This window comes from Eleutherodactylus coqui, chromosome 8 (assembly GCF_035609145.1).
Source record: "Eleutherodactylus coqui strain aEleCoq1 chromosome 8, aEleCoq1.hap1, whole genome shotgun sequence".
In the NCBI taxonomy this organism is placed as follows: domain Eukaryota; kingdom Metazoa; phylum Chordata; class Amphibia; order Anura; family Eleutherodactylidae; genus Eleutherodactylus; species Eleutherodactylus coqui.
The window spans coordinates 141,058,999-141,076,443 of record NC_089844.1 but is presented as its reverse complement, the minus strand read 5'-3'; the positions used below and the strand labels follow the sequence as shown (position 1 = coordinate 141,076,443).

Genomic DNA, 17,445 nt, shown 5'->3' with positions numbered 1-17,445 from the left:
TAAACTCCCGTCCTCTGGATGGCGCAGGCTCAGAAGTAATCCTGTGCCATCCCACAGTGGGAACAAGCTGTAACTAATAGCCAGCCTCCCGCTGCAACAGCAGGGATTTATGAGAATAGCAGTCAATGTACATTGCGGCATCTAAAGAGTTCAAAGTTGGAGAACGGAGGGCTGATGGGTAGCTAAGGTAAACAAACACCATACTCTAGTGCAGTTGTGGTGAACTTATGGCACACATGCCAGAGGCATCACGCAGAGCCCTCCCTACTGGCGCACGCCGCCATCAGCCGATCACCACTAGTGAATACCGTGGCTCCCCTGTTGGTATTCACTCACTGTGGTGCTAGTGTGCATCCAAGATCCTCCTCTTAGGTTCCACAAGAGCAGGGGGAGGAGGCGTTCGGCAGCACACTGACGTCACAGTGTGCACCGGGATCATTGTCGAGTAGAAGAGAAGCTGAGCTTCCAGGAGGAAGTGATCATGTGGGTCTCAGGGGGGAAGGGGCGTGGCCGCTGTGGGGTGTCACTACTGCATGGGGGGCCACTGAGGAGTGTCACTACTGCACTGGGGGCCGCATTTAAGGGTCACTACTGCACTGGGGGCCACTGTGGGGGGTCACTATTATACTGGGGGGGGGGGTCACTATTACCGATGGGGCCACTGTGGGGGTCACTATTACTGCTGGGGCAACTGTGGGGGTCACTATTATCGCTGTAGCCGCTAGGGGGTGTCACTATTATCACTGGGGGCAGTCACTATTACCGCTGGGGTATGTTTACATGTGATGGAAATGGGCAGGGTTGTTTCAAAACACACAGCATGCAGAGTTTGACAGCTTTTTGCACAATGCAGAATTTTCCACAGAAATTTCCGCTGAGGACATTCTGCAGTATTTCGGCATCCAAAAAGCTGACAAAATCTGCATGGTCTATCTCGAAGCAGCCCTGTCCTTTTTAGAATGATGGGGGTCAAATCATACGTTGTTATAAGCCCCGCCCCCTGACATGTTGGCACTTTGCGTGCCTGGGCCTTTCATGGACTGTGATTTGCTAGGCAAGTACTGCAAAGCATTATCAAAGTGATCAGAGCTTCCATAGTTCTTGTTCCCTGCAAGGGCATAAAAATATGTAAAAAAGGGGGTTTTATTGTGCAAAAGTGGAAAAACCTAAACAAAACATAATCATTTTGGTATCTTTGTAATTATATCAACCCGCAGAAAAAAATTCTGTAATTTATACTGCATGATTAACGCTGTATTAAAAAAATAGAATTGATGTATTTTCTCTCCCTGACATCCAAAAAAATGATAAAAGTTTTACAATACGTTCTATGCACACAAAAATGGTACCAATACAAACTGCAGTTTGCCGAGCAAACAACAAGCCTCATCCGGCCGCGCCGATGGGAATAACAGTGGAGATGAAAAAAAATAAATAAATCGTATCCTTATAGCCAAAATCATGGTCATGTGGGCGGGCTGGACCATCTTCGCTAGCATCCTGCTATGCTCCAAAGTCCACCCCTCTCGCCTACTTGGAGGTGGATGATGCAGTAGGTGTCATCCACGTAGCGCTGCCAAGTCCTGCCTGTGCACTGCGAGGTCTTCAACTGGCGCATGCATAGAACAGCTGTCCCTATTGTGGGCAGATTTGCGTTACTCATTGCGCATGTGCCGGTTATAACCTAATGGCGCACTCGAGGGCCAGATCGAAAAATTGCAGCATGTACTATTTTGGGGCGATTCCACTGCTCATGCTTTCCTATGCAAGTGAGCAAAAAGGCATTACACTCACATGCCATGTTATTTGAACATATTATCTTTTTTCACATGCGTAAAAACGCACGTGCAGTGATGCGATTAGCAAATTTTTAACATGGAAACGTATCACAGAAGCCTGAAAATCGCAGGTTTATAATTGCAAAATAGATACGATTTTCTGTGACCTATATCGCACTCGCCCGTGTAAATACAGTGTAAAGCACGCAGTGCGGAGCGCTGTTTGTAAGGGTATATGCACAACAAATCTGAGGACCGCGGCAGTTTTACCGCAGATGTGAGACGTGTTTTTTGGCCGCATAATTTTCATAGGTGAAGCTTAAAGTAAATGATGACATCGCAAAACCACAACAAAACTACACGTGGTCTTTGATGTGGTTCTCAGCCGCACCGTGACTGCAGCATGTGAATACACTTTAAGGACGCTTTTACACCAGCGTAATAAAGGCGCATTTAGTGACGTTTTTCTGCGTGATTTTTGCCACAAAACCCTGCGGACAGATTTTAGCTGTAGATCAACAGCGAAGTATGGAACCCCATAAACAATACAGGGATCCTCTGTTGGGGTTTTTCTTCTTTAGTCGGGCATTTCTTGGGTCAGAGGCTTTATTTTGTAATGCCAGCATCCTGCAGGTTTGGCGTTACTGCAGGTCGCCGCATCGCGTGCGGGTATGTGGGCACCATAGTTGGGTTGTCCAACCCCAGGAATTAAAGAATAGTCTACAATGGTGTAAAATAATAAGAGGATTAATACTCGCCTCTCCTCTGCCAATACGTACATCGTCCCCGGCCGTTCTCTGTTACTCTTACAGCATGGATGCAGAGGACACGTGCTGTGGACATGTTTTCACTAAAGCATGGATGCAGAGGACACGTGTGTTGTGGTCATGTCAACACTACAGCATGGATGCAGAGGTCATGTGTTGTGTGGACATGTCATCACAACAGCATGGATGCAGTGGTCATGTGTTGTGTGGACATGTCACCACTACAGCATGGATGCAAAGGTCATGTGTGGTGTGGACATGTCACCACTACAGCATGGATGCAGAGGACACGTGTGGTGTGGACATGTCACCACTACAGCATGGATGCAGAGGACACGTGTGGTGTGGACATGTCACCACTACAGCATGGATGCAGAGGTCATGCGTGGTACGGACATGTTATCACTACAGCATGGATGCAGTGGTCATGTGTGGTGCAAACATGTCATCACTACAGCGTGGATGCAGAGGTCACGTGTGGTGTGGACATGTCACCGCTACAGCATGGATGCAGTGGTCACGTGTGGTGTGGACATGTCACCACTACAGCATGGATGCAGAGGTCACGTGTGGTGTGGACATGTCACCACTACAGCATGGATGCAGAGGACATGTGTGGTGTGGACATGTCATCAATACAGCATGGATGCAGAGGACATGTGTGGTGTGGACATGTCATGGCTACAGCATGGATGCAGTGGTCACGTGTGATGTGGACATGTCACCACTACAGCATGGATGCAGAGGACATGTGTCGTGTGGAAATGTCACCGCTACAGCATGGATGCAGAGGATACATGTGGTGTGGACATGTCACCGCTACAGCATGGATGCAGAGGATACATGTGGTGTGGACATGTCATTGCTACAGCATGGGTGCAGAGGTCACGTGTGGTGTGGACATGTCATCACTACAGTATGGATGCAGAGGTCACGTGTGGTGTGGACATGTCATCAATACAGCATGAATGCAGAGGTCGTGTGTGGTGTGGACATGTCATGGCTACAGCATGGATGCAGACAGAGGACACGTGTGATGTGGACATATCACCACTACAGCATGGATGCAGAGGACACGTGTGGTGTGAACATGTCACTGCTACAGCATGGATGCAGTGGTCACGTGTGATGTGGACATATCACCGCTACAGCATGGATGCAGTGGTCACGTGTGATGTGGACATATCACCACTACAGCATGGATGCAGAGGACACATGTGGTGTGGACATGTCATCAATACAGCATGGATGCAGAGGTCATGTGTGGTGTGGACATGTCACCACTACAGCATGGATGCAGAGGACACATGTGGTGTGGACATGTCATCAATACAGCATGGATGCAGAGGTCATGTGTGGTGTGGACATGTCACCACTACAGCATGGATGCAGAGGACATGTGTGGTGTGGACATGTCATCAATACAGCATGGATGCAGAGGTCATGTGTGGTGTGGACATGTCACCACTACAGCATGGATGCAGAGGACAAGTGTGGTGTGGACATGTCATCAATACAGCATGGATGCAGAGGACATGTGTGGTGTGGACATGTCATGGCTACAGCATGGATGCAGTGGTCACGTGTGATGTGGACATGTCACCACTACAGCATGGATGCAGAGGACATGTGTCGTGTGGAAATGTCACCGCTACAGCATGGATGCAGAGGATACATGTGGTGTGGACATGTCACCGCTACAGTATGGATGCAGAGGATACATGTGGTGTGGACATGTCATGGCTACAGCATGGGTGCAGAGGTCACGTGTGATGCGGACATGTCACCGCTACAGCATGGATGCAGAGGTCATGTGGCGTGTGGACATGTCATTACTACAGCATGGATGCAGAGGTCATATGTGGTGTGGACATGTCACCGCTACAGCATGGATGCAGTGGACATGTGTGGTGCGGACACATAAAGAGGAGAGATGGCCGCAGTGGGATTGGCAATAAAATTGACATGTCGCAGCTTTGATTTCCGCGCGTCATGTCAATTTCAGCACGGACTGACCACAGCGTTTGGGCGAGAGTTTTGCAAATCTCGTCCACTTTGCTGCCTAATCCCTGGAAAAGAATTGACAGCGGATTTTCCATGCAGAAAGTCTGCACGGAAATTCCGTGGCAATCCTGGCCTTAGGGTACACGTAACGGGAGCGATGCAGGTCTACTGCAGCGGAATATTCGCATCAAATTCTGCACAATTGTTGTTGATTTTTGTGTATTTTTTAAAACATTTGCTACAGATTTCGCCCTTTGACTTGGCACCGCAGCAGACTTCACCCCTTCAAAGTCCACACCAATCCACACCTTCTGGAAAATCCGCACTGGTTCCACCACATGTGAATGTCCGCATGAATTCCGCCTCCAAGGTACGCGTCTTTTTGACGCATTTTTCCCACGTGAATTGCAATGGGCAAAATCCCCATGTGGAATTTTGATGCAGAAGATGTTGATTTTGTGAATTTCCGCATCCAGACATGTCACTTTTTTTAAAGTTTTTTATGTCATCGGTATAACCAGGATTGATGGACTGAACATTTAGACAGTAGGGCAACTCAAACCTGATAGCCAAGTACAAATCAATATATATAGGGATGATACACTGAAAAATCTAATACTGTACAATTGTTTTGGGCCACCATTATTAAGACCGCGAGGAGCGGCGCACTGCGCAACAAATACGCAGTAACATTTGTTTGCTGCGTGATGCCAATCTCCAAACATTTAGCACATGCTGCAATTCTCTTTCACCTGAATGATGTGTTTTTTTCACACACCTAAGTATGAGTGGCCCAATAGAAATCAATGGGCTGCTGGCATTGCATGTGGCACGTGCGGAACAGTCAGACAATACGCTTGTGTGTGAGAGGCCTAATATACATGGCTTGCCCGCTCTCCGCACTATTTCCTTATCTACAGGACGTGTGTGGTGACGGATTTTGCCGCTTCTGAACAATTTGTGCATTGTCATCCAGTCCGGCTGAATTTAGGTATTTCTTTGTCTATCGCTTTAACCCCTTGAGTGGCACGCCCCGGAAAAGTTCCGTGACGAGCTCCACTGCTCATAGCAACATAGCCCGGAAGATTTCCGGGCTATGTATCACTATGGGAGCTGCAGAGCACAATGCCACAAGCTGTGGCAGTGTGCTCTGCCTGCACTGTCCCACACAGAGCAGTGCAAGGGCTTTGAAAAACCAGCAGAAGATACTGCCGACATGTCGGCAATGTCCTGCTTTGTTTACAGGTTGCCATAGAGACCATCGGTCTCTGTGGCAGGGAGAGCTGGTTGTTAGCTGTCAGAGGACAGCTAGGTACCTGCTCTTACAGCAGAGATCAGAGAAAACCTCCGATCTCTGCTGTGTTAACCCTTTACATGCTGCAGTCTATGTGACTGCAGCATGTAAAGGGCTGTCACTGCAGCATGTAAAGGGCTGTCACCATCGGACCCCTGGAATGTGATCAGGGGTCCTGATGGGTCCCTGTGGAAGTCCCCTAAAGGGACAAAAAAAAAAATTAAAAATACAAACAAACACTTGTCTCCCTTTACTTTGTAAAAAATCAAAAATACAATCACACATGTGGTATCCCTGCGTCGTAATGACCCAGAGAAGGAAGTTAATACATTATTTAACCCCTTAATGACATGGCCCCTTTTTTCTTTTTTCCCCATTTCTTTTTTTCCTCCTCCCTGTTTAAAAAATCACAACTTGTCCCGCAAAAAACAAGCCCTCACATGGCCATGTCAATGGAAAAATGAAAAAGTTATGGCTCTTGAGACGCAACTGCAAAACTAGTTGAAATTCAATGATTAGACCATTTTAAAAAACCTGCCCTGGTGGGCACGACAGGGTGGTAGGAAACCCGCCACTCAAGGGGTTAATAGGCCCTTAACGACCTGTAAATGATATCTCCATCACAGGGATCTTGTGGGGGCGACCACAGGCAGGGGCATGGCTGGTATATACACTACCAGCGCACCCCTTCACCCGGTACGCTGCGTTCTCTAGCGGGCGCAGCACTGCTTGTCAGGTGATGCCACTTCTAAATCACCTGACCAGCGGTGCGGCGCTCACAAGAATTGTGAGGTGAGGGGGAGCGCTGTAGCGACCAGAATCTGCTGCAGATACGCCGATTTTGAGTCAAAAGCTCCATGGATGGTACAGATTTTGCCGTGGAAAATGTGCACCCCTTCCAATGATCACCACAGACATCTATCAAGTAACTTGCCATCAGGGCATAGTGACAGTGTGTGTTAATACTGGGTCCAGTCATCACCATATGGAAGAAACACGTTTAACCCCTTAGTGACGGCCCAATAGTATTTTTACAGCCTGCCATTGCAGAACGTGTATGAAGAGAGATAGCGCCATACGCCCCCCCCGCGGTAAGATCATGCAGGTGTCATGGCAGTCAGGGGCCTTCGGAAAGGCCCCAGGGCTGCCTTAGGAGACTGCCTATCAAGCCATCCCCATGGCTTGGCTTAATAGACTGCCTGTCAAAAAGCAGTATGCTATAGCATTAAGTCATACTGCAGGAGCGATCAAAGCACCGCTGGTTGTGGTCCCCCCTGGGGACTGAAGGAAAATGTAAAAAAAAATAAATAAAGTTTTACTAATTATTAAAAAAAAAAGTAATAAAAATTAAAAAAATCCTCTTTTGCCATATTTGCACTAAAAGAATCTACCGTATATACCGGCGTATAAGGCGACGAGGCGTATAAGACGACCCCCCCAACTTTCACCTTATACGCCGGTAATACAGTGGAGAAAAAAAAAAATCATTACTCACCTCCCCCGGCGTTCTGTCGCGCTCTGGCAGGATGTCGCTCGCTCCTCGTCCCCGGCGCAGCATTGCTTTCTGAATGCGGGGCTTGAATTCCCCGCCTCCAGAAAGCTAATACACACGCCGTCAGCCAGTTACAGCCATTCAATGACAGCATTGAATGGCTGTGATTGGTTGAAGCCACGTGCGCTTTCAGCCAATCACAGCCATTCAATGCTGTCATTGAATGGCTGTAACTGGCTGACGGCGTGTGTATTAGCTTTCTGGAGGCGGGGAATTCAAGCCCCGCATTCAGAAAGCAATGCTGCGCCGGGGACGAGGAGCGAGCGACATCCTGCCGGGGCACGACAGGACGCCGGGGGAGGTGAGTAATGATTTTTTTTTTACACTTTTTTTTTGGTATTACCGGCGTATAAGACGACCCCCGACTTCAGAGCAGATTTTTCGGGGTTCAAAAGTCGTCTTATACGCCAGTATATACGGTAAATAATAAAGCAAAAATATGCATTTGGTATCGCTGCGTCTGTAAAATTCCGATCTAGCAAAGTAATGCATTATTTTTCCCGCACGGTGAATGTCGTCCAAAAAAAAAAAATAAAGAACGCCAGAAATCCGCTTTTTTGGTCACCCTGTCTCCAAGAAAAAATGTAATAAAAAGTGACCAAAATGTCGTTGGTATACAAAAATGGTATCAACAAAACGGCAGGACGTACCGCACAAAATGAGCCCTCACACAACTATGTCGCCAAAAAAATTAAAAAGAGACAGAAAATAATTTGAAAAAATTAAATATCTTTACGGGTGCATTCATACAAACGTATATTGGCTCGGTTTTCACGCCGAGCCGATATACGTCGTCCTCATCTGCAGGGGGGGGGGGGAGGATGGAAGAGCCAGGAGCAGGAACTGAGCTCCCGGCCCCCTCTCTGCCTCCTCTCCACCCCTCTGCACTATTTGCAATGACGAGAGGCGGGATGGGGTGGGCATAATTCGTGGAATTTATCCCCGCCCCCGTCCCGCCTTCTTTCATAGCAAATAGTGCAGAGAGGGGGCGGGAGCTCAGTTCCTGCTCCTGGCTCTTCCATCCTCCCCCCCCCCCCACAGATGAGGACGATGTAATTCGGCTCGGCGTGAAAACCGATATACGTTCATGGGAATGCAGCCTCACTCTGAAGATGCATCTCACACATCTGAGATTCCTTCTGTGAACGCCATGAATCTACTATTCTGTCCTTCTGGGACCGATATGATGTCACAGCAATATACATTATATATCATACACTATTATCTACTTCTACAATCACTCTTAAACTTGCTTCATTTCTCTACATTGATCCAACCTATTTTGGGCATACCCATCCTTTTCTGCCCGTGATCTACTAGGGTCATGTGGCATGTTTGATAGCGAGTGAAAACGCAGAATTATGAAACCCACGATTTTCAATGGTTTCCTTCACATATGCAAGAGTTAAAAATCTCAGCATGTCCTATCTTTTTGCATTTCGCCCTTTTTTATTGTCTATGTTTCCCTATGGAACCTTAGTTTTATCGCATCGCAACGCACGAACTTGCGATTTTCATGTAATGGATTTTTAACATTAAAAACTCCTATTGTCTATCGTGGGAGAAAATCGCGAGCGGCAGCGATGCAATACAAGATTATTTGTCAGGAAAAGCATCTCTGACGCTCAAACATCCCTTAGGGCTTGTTCCCACTTTTATCTCAGTTTTGGGTTTACATCTATGTTCTGTTTTCGGAGCAGCGAAACGGAAGTGATACTGAAATAAACGGATCCGTTTTATCCCCAATTGATTAAAAAAAAAAAAAACTAGATGGTTTCAATGTGAATAAGACCTGAAATTGCAATCTGCTGCAACATTCGGGACACCCAAACATTAACCGGAGCATTTAAAGGGTTAGCAGCCACAATCAGCATGATCCCAGCTGTTGCGGCCGGGTGTCACCTCCTGAATCTTCAACATACAAACCCTGTGCACCCAGGACGTACATATACATTCTAGGAGGTGAAGGGGTTAAATCGGAGAGAGGCGTACAATTATCGGGGCCGCTCCCTGCCGGCGTTCCCCACCTTCCCTGCTTCTCAGATAGTTTATCAGGAAAAAGACTATATTTACTGATAAAGTAATACAAGTGCAGCTATGAAGACCCCATACCACAGCGCGAAGAATAGTACTATGTTAGGGAGGGGGTAAAATACCGGTGAGCGGCCACTAAAGGACCCTTCACACGGGGACGGAATTTGCCGACTCTGAATTCCGCACCAAAATCTGCACTGCCAACGGTGAATTTTGATGTAGACTTGCCGGCAGGATTCGGCTACTTTCAGCTCCGCACCAAAAGCCGTACGCTGGCAGTGAAGATTTTGCTGCTGAATGTTCCGCAGGAGAACATATTCCACAACACTGTCCTGTGTGAGAGGTGCCTTAGGCTGGCCTCACACGGCCGTAAAATGCTGTGTGTGCGTCACGCAGTTTTTACCGCTGTGGAGCCGGCCTATCGCTGCATATGTTTAAATGTTCCTCTCTGTTGCTTCGCAACAGTGCATATAAATGACCCACATATGCAATGTAATTGCGTATGTACTGTGTTCATTACATGCCCGCAGAGAACAATAGGCTCTATTGTGCGTAATGTTTAGCAAAATAGAACATGCAGCGTTCTTTTTTGCATGCGTATTACACGCTATGACTATTCGCAAGTGTGAATGGATCACTGAAAATCAATGTACTTTCATAGACTTCTATGGGAGCTAAAAAAAATGTGAGGGGGGGAGAGAGTTTATCTTAAGGCCCGGTATAACTTTTACTGAATAAAACTTGTATAACTGGTAATGCAGGTACAATTCACTTCTGAATATTTACAGGTTACAGCTCAGAGGTAGGGAGGATGCACAGTATGAATACAGTCCTACAGTCCACGTTATCTGCATGTCACTGGGTCCTGGATTGGGAGCACTCCAGAGGAGGAAGAGGAGTGGGGGGGTCACTCCACAGACTTTCTGGCAGACAATTATTACAGAAGGGTTAGCCAGTAAAACACCCTGCGCTGACTATGCGTGAGTGTCACAATCAAGTACCTCTGTGCGGTGATCCTAACTATGGACAGCCGCACAGGAAACGCCTGTAGGGTGAACAGGTACCTGTTTTAGAACTTTGGTAGTGCTCTCTCTCTAGAAACTCACTCCTATTCACATCCACTCTCCACACACTACGGGATGTCACTCATTTTCCTCCATCTTCACCTACATGGAAGCTGAAGGTGCTTCCATGCGGCTCTGTGTTAGCACTCAGTTGGAACTCCTGAAGATGGACTCCTTTCCCGCTCTCAAGGACTCCCATTTATAACTTCACTTGTACCACATGACAAGACAGACTGATACATTTACAGGCATACCATGATTTTATTACTAACTCCTCAAGCGCCGCAGCTGTGCAACACACATAGTGGATACGACAAGACAAGTTTTGCACAGTGCATCTATGTAGGACAAAACGTGTGACATTTATGGAGGGGACCAGGATGGTGTTCTGGGCCACTACACTTGATCGTGGCTATTCTTCTATCATGAGATTTTTAGCCGCTTACAGAGGAGGGTAAAAAGACATATGGCCGTGTGAAAGAGGCCTTAGGCCTCTTTCACATGGGGACCTACGTGTGCAAAAAGTAGGCGCAAAAAAAATTGCTACTATTAGAACCAATAGATTTCTATGGAAACGTTCAGACTAAAGAATTTTAGGCGCATAAAAAAATTACACCTAAAATATTAGGAGCGACTGAAATCCTGCAAGTGAAATTTCCTGATTCGTGGAAAGATCGGATCTCACCTGTCTTTGGTACGCAATGCACAGAAATTTCCATAGACTCTTATGGGAGCTGGAAAACAAGAGGGGGGCTTGTATTAATTAGATACAGATTGTTTAGATAGGAAGAGAGATAAGGGGGAGGGAGTGCTGCTGTGTCTCTAAACACAGAAGCACATTTTAACTGTCCCACTGTAAGCTACTGTTAGTTCCTGCAAGGATTAGGGAAATCCCAGGGAATTCCCCTCTTCCTAGCGGGAACTAACATGAGTTTACAGCAGAATATTTTAAACTAGCTGTGCAGATGTCTCTGAAATCCGAACAGCAGCAGAGAGAAGGAAATCCTCTGCAGGGGAGAACGAGGGAATCACAATAGCGGGGAGAGAGAGGGGGCGCAGCTACAGGGCTTCAAAAAGAGCAAGGAGGAGGATGGGGCTAGAGGGAACCTCCTTGCTATAGGGGAATCACTGGGAGAACCCATCTAGCCCCACCCTTTTTCTCTAGCCCTGCCCTCTCTCTTTCTCCCCTACAGGGGAATTCCCCCATAGTGTGAAGAGAAAGAGATGGTGTAAAGTCCCAGGGGAACCCTTCATCTCAGCGGGGCTGGAGGGATATTCCCAGCAAAGCAGGAATCCATTACTCTCCCTTGCAGGCGAACCCTGGCATCACACTGTTGTAGATTTCCTTATTCTCCCCTGCAAGCGAACCCTGGTATCCCACTGCTGGGAATTTCCTTATTCTCTCCTGCAAGCGAAAGCCGGTATCATGCGGCTGGGGATTTCCTTCTTCTCCCCTGCAGGGGATCTCCAGTCTCAAGGCTGCCTGTCCACGGGCCTGTCTCTGCCGTGGGAGCCACCACCCGGGAGCAGGAGCCGGCAGATGGATCTCCGCTGTCAGCCTATCTGACAGGCTGACTGTGGAGAATTGCGGCAAATCGCAGCATGCTGCGACTTGCTGGCTGCGAGCGGAGAATCGCAATGAGAGCTTTCACTGCGTCCCCCCCGGCTGGATTATCGCCCGTGGACTGGCATCCTAACGCTGCTGGGGATATCCCTCAGCCCCGATGAGATGAAGGGAAGCCCCACAGAGAAGGGGGTTCCCTCTGGGATTCCCTTTACCACTCTTACTGTCCTCCCACAGCAGCAGTGCTTCATTTTGAGGTATACTAAAGCTGATCTGTGGTAGCTGGGATTAGGATAAGAAAGAGTTAATGCAAGTAAGATGATGGGTGTTGTAAAAAGGAGGGCGGAAGTATGCCTATTTTAGGGCAGGCATACTGTGCCTGTGTAATACTGTAGTGAAGTGTAACCAATCAGTTTGCATTTAGAGAATGAAGGAATGTCTTTGTGTGGATTGTATAAGAGAGTATGTTCCATTTTGTTGTTGGTTCAGTCTTTTGGAGATGATTCCGACTGAACGCATGTACTGGTGCAGTAAAGTGTCGGTGCTTTCTGAAGAAACAGCTTGGGTATCATTGGACTCTACAACAGATCCACTGTCTGCCACAAAGGTTGTCTTATAAAATATATATATCATTTATTTTAGGGGTTCTAGTGCTGTATTCATGTTATGAGCTTGGTTCTGTGGTTGTATTTATGTAATTAGCTTGGTACTGCTACTGTATTATCTTATGAGCTTTTTCTGGTACTGTATTTATGTAATTAGATTGGTTCTGCTACTGTATTTATGTTATGAGTTTAGTTCTGGTGCCACATTTATGTCAGAAACTTAGTTCTGATGTATTCATGTTAGAAGTTGGTTCTGGTGCTGTATTTATGGTATGAAGTTGACTCTGGTGCTGTATTTGTGGTATGAACTTGGTTCTGGTGCTGTATTTATGTCAGAAGCTTGGTTCTGATGTATTCATGTTAGAAGTTGGCTCTGGTGCTGTATTTATGCTATGAAGTTGATTCTGGTGCTGTATTTGTGGTATGAACTTGGTCCTGGTGCTGTATTTATGTTAGAGGTTGGTTCTGGTGCTGAATTTATGTACTGAGGTTAGTTTTGGTGCTGTATTTGTAAATGGGTAAAGGGTGTAAAGACAGTGGTGATGCTGGTTACTCTAGGCCAGTAGTGGCAAACCTATGGCACGTGAGCCAGAGGCAGCATGCACAGCCCTCCATGCCGCCAGCCACTCACCTGCCCTGCCAGTATTCACTCACTGTTCTGCTAGCGGCACTGATCCCGGCGCACACTGGGACATCAGTGTGCAGCCGGGATCCTCCTCCCTCCCCTTATGTCTCGTCTTAGTTTCCGCGAGAGCAGAGGAGGAGGTGTGCACGTCACAGTGTGCACCGGGATCATCGCTGCTAGCAGCTCGCTTAGCAGAGGAGCAGCGGCACTTCCACTTGGTGGAGGGGGTAAGTTTATGGGTCTCAGAGAGGCACTGTCACTGCTGGGGGCCGCTCGGGGATGTCACTATTATACTGGGGACCGCAGTTGGATGTCAGTATTATACTGGGGGCTGCTGTAGGATGTCACTATTATACTCGGGGCTACTGTGGGATGTTATTATTAAATTGGGTGGCTGTGGGATGTCATTATTATACTGGAGGACGCTGTGGGATGTCATTATTATACTGGAGGACGCTGTTGGATGTCATTATTATACTGGAGGCCGCTGTGGGATGTCATTATTATACTGGAGGACGCTGTTGGATGTCATTATTATACTGGAGGCCGCTGTGGGATGTCACTATTATACTGGGGACCGTTGTGGGATGTCACTACTACACTGGGGGCCGCTGTGGGGTATCACTATTACTACTGGGGCCGCTGTGGGATGTCACTGATGTCGCTGTCCCTCTCTGCAGGGGACGGAGATAAGTTCTGCCCCCTTCCATTGCAAATAGTAGCGAGGGGCGGAGAGGGGGCGGGAGCTCATTGCACTGCTCCCGGCCGGTCCCGCCTCCTCCCCCTGCAGAGAGGGACAGCGTATATCGACCAGGCGTGAAAACCTGGCTGATATACGCACGTCAGAATAAGCCCCTACACTGGGCGCCGCTGTGGGATGTCACTACTACAATGGGGGGCGCTGTGGGATGTCACTACTACACTGTGGGCCGCTGTGGGGTATCACTATTACTACTGGGGTCACTGTGTGATGTCACTATTAGGGCTTATTCAGACTTCCGCTGTCCCTCTCTGCAGGTGGAGGAGCTAAGTTCCGCCCCCTCCTATTGCAAATAGTGGCGAGGGGCGGGAGCTTATTGCACTGCTCCTGGCCGGTCCCGCCTCCTCCCCCTGCGGAGAGGGACAGTGTATATTGGCCATGCGTGAAAACCCAGCCGATATACGCACGTCGGAATAAGCCCTTATACTGGGGGCCGCTCTGAGGGATGTCACTATTACCTCAGGGGCCGCTCTGAGGGATGTCACTTTACCGCAGGGGCCGCTCTGGGGGATGTCACTATTACCCAAGGGGCCGCTCTGGGGGATGTCACTATTACCGCAGGGGCCGCTCTGGGGGATGTCACTATTACCGCAGGGGCCGCTCTGGGGGATGTCACTATTACCGCAGGGGCCGCTCTGGGGGATGTCACTATTACCGCAGGGGCTGCTCTGGGGGATGTCACTATTACCGCAGGGGCTGCTCTGAGGGATGTCACTATTACCTCAGGGGCCGCTCTGAGGGATGTCACTATTACCTCAGGGGCCGCTCTGAGGGATGTCACTTTTACCGCAGGGGCCGCTCTGGGGGATGTCACTATTACCCAAGGGGCCGCTCTGGGGGATGTCACTATTACCGCAGGGGCCGCTCTGGGGGATGTCACTATTACCTCAGGGGCCGCTCTGAGGGATGTCACTATTACCTCAGGGGCCGCTCTGAGGGATGTCACTTTTACCGCAGGGGCCGCTCTGGGGGATGTCACTATTACCCAAGGGGCCGCTCTGGGGGATGTCACTATTACCGCAGGGGCCGCTCTGGGGGATGTCACTATTACCGCAGGGGCCGCTCTGGGGGATGTCACTATTACCGCAGGGGCTGCTCTGGGGGATGTCACTATTACCGCAGGGGCTGCTCTGGGGGATGTCACTATTACCGCAGGGGCTGCTCTGGGGGATGTCACTATTACCGCAGGGGCCGCTCTGGGGGATGTCACTATTACCACAGGGGCCGCTCTGGGGGATGTCACTATTACCGAAGGGGCCGCTCTGGGGGATGTCACTATTATCGCAGGGGCTGCTCTGTGGGATGTCACTATTACCGCTGGGGCCGCTCTGGGGGATGTCACTATTACCACAGGGGCCGCTCTGGGGGATGTCACTATTATCGCAGGGGCTGCTCTGTGGGATGTCACTATTACCGCAGGGGCCGCTCTGGGGGATGTCACTATTACCGAAGGGGCCGCTCTGGGGGATGTCACTATTATCGCAGGGGCTGCTCTGGGGGATGTCACTATTATCGCAGGGGCTGCTCTGGGGGATGTCACTATTATCGCAGGGGCTGCTCTGGGGGATGTCACTATTACCACAGGGGCCGCTCTGGGGGATGTCACTATTATCGCAGGGGCTGCTCTGTGGGATGTCACTATTACTGCAGGGGCCGCTCTGGGGGATGTCACTATTACCGAAGGGGCCGCTCTGGGGGATGTCACTATTATCGCAGGGGCCGCTCTGGGGGATGTCACTATTATCGCAGGGGCTGCTCTGTGGGATGTCACTATTACCGCAGGGGCCGCTCTGGGGGATGTCACTATTACCGAAGGGGCCGCTCTGGGGGATGTCACTATTATCGCAGGGGCTGCTCTGGGGGATGTCACTATTATCGCTGGGGCTGCTCTGGGGGATGTCACTATTACCGCAGGGGCCGCTCTGGGGGATGTCACTATTATCGCAGGGGCTGCTCTATGGGATGTCACTATTACCGCAGGGGCCGCTCTGGGGGATGTCACTATTACCAAAGGGGCCGCTCTGGGGGATGTCACTATTATCGCAGGGGCTGCTCTGGGGAATGTCACTATTACCGCTGGGGCCGCTCTGGGGGATGTCACTATTACCGCTGGGGCCGCTCTGTGGTATGTCACTATTATCGCTGGGGGGTCACTATTATCGCTGGGGGGGTCACTATTACCGCTGGGCTATGTTTACATGTGGCAGAAATGTGCAGGGCTGTTTCAAAATAGACAGGGTGCAGATTTTGGCTGCTTTTTGGATGCAGAGATGCTGCAGAATTTTCCACAGAGAGTTCCGCTGAGGACATTCTGCAGTATTTCCGCATTCAAAAAGCAGTCAAAATCTGCACCCTGTCTATTTTGGAGCGCCCCTGTCCTTTTTAGAACGATGGGGATGAAATCATACGCCGTGATAAGCCCCGCCAGATGTAAATCTGGGCATCTATTCACTCGGCCGTATTTTTCGCAGCCATTTTTAAAGATGCAGCATTTATTTCCGTTTTTGCCTCCGTATTGTTGTTCTTTATTGGACAGATATGGATGGGTATTTGTCCAGTGAGATGCTTAGATAGTGTTGGCACCTTCACCCATATTTGGTTCTCATGCCCGCACTTGGCCTTATTTGTAAAACCAATATCCCCCTCACACCTGAGACCGTCCTCCTGAACATGAACGTCCCAGGTCTCCTAGTTACACATCTATTGTTCCATTTCTCACAAATGCAGCTAAAATGTGAATCCCCAGGCATTGGAGAGATGGCACAATGCCCTCCATGCCAGAATGGTATAATGAGGTGAACATTATATGCTCTTTCGAGAAGGTCAAAGCCAGATGTGAAGGGGGTCTGGAGAAATTCATGAATCTCTGGGATCCCTGGTTCACGTTTCGTCACAACGTCCCTGGCCCACCACCATAAATCCCTGATACCTCCAACCATTGGATTGATGATGTACTCTACTCTATGTGCGGAATACATCCATGTTCTATTCTATATCTGATAGTCTTCTCTGATATCGGAGTGTATCTCCAGCAGAGCTGTCATTGGTCTTTGTATTCTACACCATTGATTGTTTTGTAATGGGATTTATTTCTATTTCTGTTGTAGCCCCCCCCCCCCCCCATTAACCCTTTCCAATCCACTGTCTGACCTCTGAAGACATTATGATTTAAGGCTGTACAGCTCTGATGTTGGAAGACATCCGTTGGGGTTCTCTTACTGTATATTGCCAGCCTCTCTGCTGTCGGAGCCTATCCAATGTGTCACCTCATGCAGTACTGGCTTTAGCCAGCAGATAGCGCCGTTGTATAACGGCAGAAAAAGAGTAAGCCCCCTAGGAAAACCAGGATACAAATTGGATTGGAAAGGGTTAAAACTGAAAAATAAAGAATATATATG

The 17,445-nt window shown here is 48.8% G+C and overlaps 1 protein-coding gene across 2 annotated transcripts in view; it reads left to right on the top strand.

The window, feature by feature from the left end:
* The window catches only part of LOC136576933 (serine hydroxymethyltransferase, cytosolic-like), a 98,301-nt gene that overhangs the window by 63,009 nt on the left and 17,847 nt on the right, over positions 1 to 17,445 (top strand). The window contains exon 1 of one of the 2 annotated variants that reach the window (XM_066576580.1): positions 12,591 to 12,664. The exons of the other annotated variant lie outside the window; for it this stretch is intronic. The gene's annotated coding sequence lies outside the window, so the exon portion shown is untranslated. Of the gene's footprint in view, positions 1 to 12,590; positions 12,665 to 17,445 lie in introns of those variants that run through there. 2 annotated transcript variants of the gene reach the window in all.